The sequence below is a fragment of the Otolemur garnettii genome, unplaced genomic scaffold (genome assembly GCF_000181295.1).
Source record: "Otolemur garnettii isolate 467f Iridium unplaced genomic scaffold, OtoGar3 scaffold00263, whole genome shotgun sequence".
Lineage (NCBI taxonomy): Eukaryota > Metazoa > Chordata > Mammalia > Primates > Galagidae > Otolemur > Otolemur garnettii.
In genome coordinates this window covers 230,846-233,603 of record NW_003852658.1, presented here as the reverse complement: position 1 = coordinate 233,603, position 2,758 = coordinate 230,846, and positions in this window count along the sequence as shown.

Below are 2,758 nucleotides of genomic sequence, written 5' to 3'. Positions count from 1 at the left end.
AAAAAAAAAAAAAAAGAAAAATAGTCTCACTCTATTGCCCAGGCTAGAGTGCCATTGCCTCAACCTAGTTCACAGGGACCTCAAACTCTTGGGTTCAAGCAATTCTCCTGCCTCTGCCTCCCAGTGTGTTAGGATTACAGGCATGAGCCACCACGCCCACCTGGTTGCTTTCATTTGTGAATATTTTCACCCATTCTGCAAGTTGTCTGCTCATGATGTGACTCCCACAACTCAAGAAATGGTGACTATGCTGCTGAAGGCATGTATGCATGTGGTAATCCAGGTCTTACAATTCTGTAGAAAGGTAGCTAGATGGATACAATTTTAATAGGTGAGTCTTTTTTTTTTTTGAAACAGAGTCTCATTTTGTCCCCCTCGGTAGAGTACTGTGGCATCACAGCTCACAGCAACCTCCAGCTCCTCGGCTTAGGCAATTCTCTCGCCTCAGCCTCCTGAGTAGCTGAGACTACAAGCGCCTGGCACAGCGCCCAGCTATTTTTGTTGCAGTTTGGCCGGGGCCAGGTTTGAACCTGCCACCCTCTGTATATGGGGTCAGTGCCCTACTCACTAAGCCACAGGCACTGCCCAATAGGTGAGTCTTAAGGAGACGCTTTTATTCTGTTAATTTTTTTCACTCAAAAGATACTGAATACCACACTTACATAATCACACACACACTACATCTCTTCTGTAACTCAGGATTGACCATTTTAACAATTTGGTGAGTATTCTTTCCATTTCCCCCCTAAGTTTTCTATATCTAGAACTGGAGATAGAATGTGTTTCTACATTCTATCTATGCCTACATGCATACACACACACACCATACACACATATTCAAATATAGTCTATTTATATTCACATATATTCAGACACAGAATTAGAATTTTGCTTAGAGACAGTATACTTTATGATTATATGCTGGTAGAGCCAGACTGCCTGGATTCTGTTCTACGCCCTGATCTGGGTATGTTTTCTGGTTGGGTAACTTAGGGCAGATTACTTAACCTCTCTATGTCTTCTTCATTTTTATTTGTTTTTGTTTGTTGAAACAGAGTCTCACTCTGTCCCCCTGGGTAGAGTGCAGTGGAGCCATAGCTCACAGCAACCTCAAACTCTTGGGCTCAAGCGATCCTGTCGCCTCAGCCTCCCGAGTAGCTGGAACTACAGGGGGCCACCACTATGCCTGGCTAGTTTTTCTATTTTTAGTAGAGATGGAATCTTGTTCTTGCTCTTGCTCAGGCAGGGCATGAACTCCTGAGCTCAAGCACTCCACTCATCTCAGCCTCCAAGAATGCAAGGATTACAGGTGTGAGCCACTGTACCTGATGTCTTCTTCATCTTTGAAATGGGATAATAATAGTACTTACCTCATAAAGTTGTAAGATTTAATTTAAGTAATATGTGAACAGCCCTTAGAACAGTGTTTGACATATGGTTAATGTAATGTAAGTATTACATTATCTATGATGATGCTGCTGCGTCGTCTGCAATTTGATTTTTATTTAATATATATTTATTAAGACAAATTTAGCTATTTTCAATGAGTCTATAATATTCTGTAGTATGAATGTACCATTATATATCCAACCATTTCTCTATTGATATACATTAATATTCTTGACAGATTTTACAATTACAAATAATGCTGCAATAAGCATGTTCTTATTTATCTTTATAAGTTTGCTTTTATTTCTTAGAAATTATTCCTAAAGCAGAGTAACTGTTTCCAATTGTATACAAGTTCTATGGTAAGGGACATGCTGTTAAACCCACCGGGAGGCCTGCTGAAGCATTGATGGAGCTCAGAAATAATTGCTAAATTGCTGTCCATGGACAATGTACCATTTTACACTTATACCAGCAATGTATGAGAGTGTCTTTCCCTCCACAGCCTCACCTACTGAATATTTTTCAGCAGTTTGGATTTTCTGCCAGTCGTCAAGGGGGAAAAAGTGTAGTTTAAATTTTTATTTGGGCTGGGTAAGGTGGCTCATACCTGTAATCCTTGCACTCTGGGAGGCCCAGGCAGGTGGACTGCTTGAGCTCAAGAGTTCAAGACAAGTCTAAGCAAGAGCAAGACCTAAAAATAGAAAGAAAAAAAAAAGCCAGCATACTTGGGAGGCTGAAGCAAGAGGATTGCTCAAGCCCAGAGTTTGAAGTCGCTGATGCCATTCAACTCCAGGGCAACAGAGTGAGACTCTGTTTCAAAAACCAAAAAAAAAACCATTTTTTTTTCATTTATTTTGAATGAAGTTGAAGATCTTTTCATGTGTTAAAGGATCATTGTATTTTTTGGCTGTCAGTTCTGGTTCTTTTTCTGCATTTGGATTTCAAAACAAATCTTGAATATCAAATCAGTCTAGAATGTAAGCTCTGTGAAAAACAGGGCTTCTGTTTGTTTTATTCACTACTATATCCCTCGTGTCTAGAAGAATAGATGAGGAATAAATATTTGTTGAATGAATGACTGGTTGATGTAAGTCAGTTAACTGAGTTAACTCATCAACTACAGACAAACAAAAGTAATTCTTACCTCTCCCAAGGCTGAGGGTCTTTAAAAAATAAGGTAAAAATATGTATAAATGTCTATCATCTTGACCATTTTATTTATTTTTTTGAGACAGAGTCTCACTATGTCATCCTCTGTAGAGTGCTGTAGTATCACAGTTCACAGCAACCTCAAACTCTTGGGCTTAAGTGATTCTCTTGCCTCAGCCTTCCAAGTAGCTGGGACTACAGGCACCTGCCACAATGC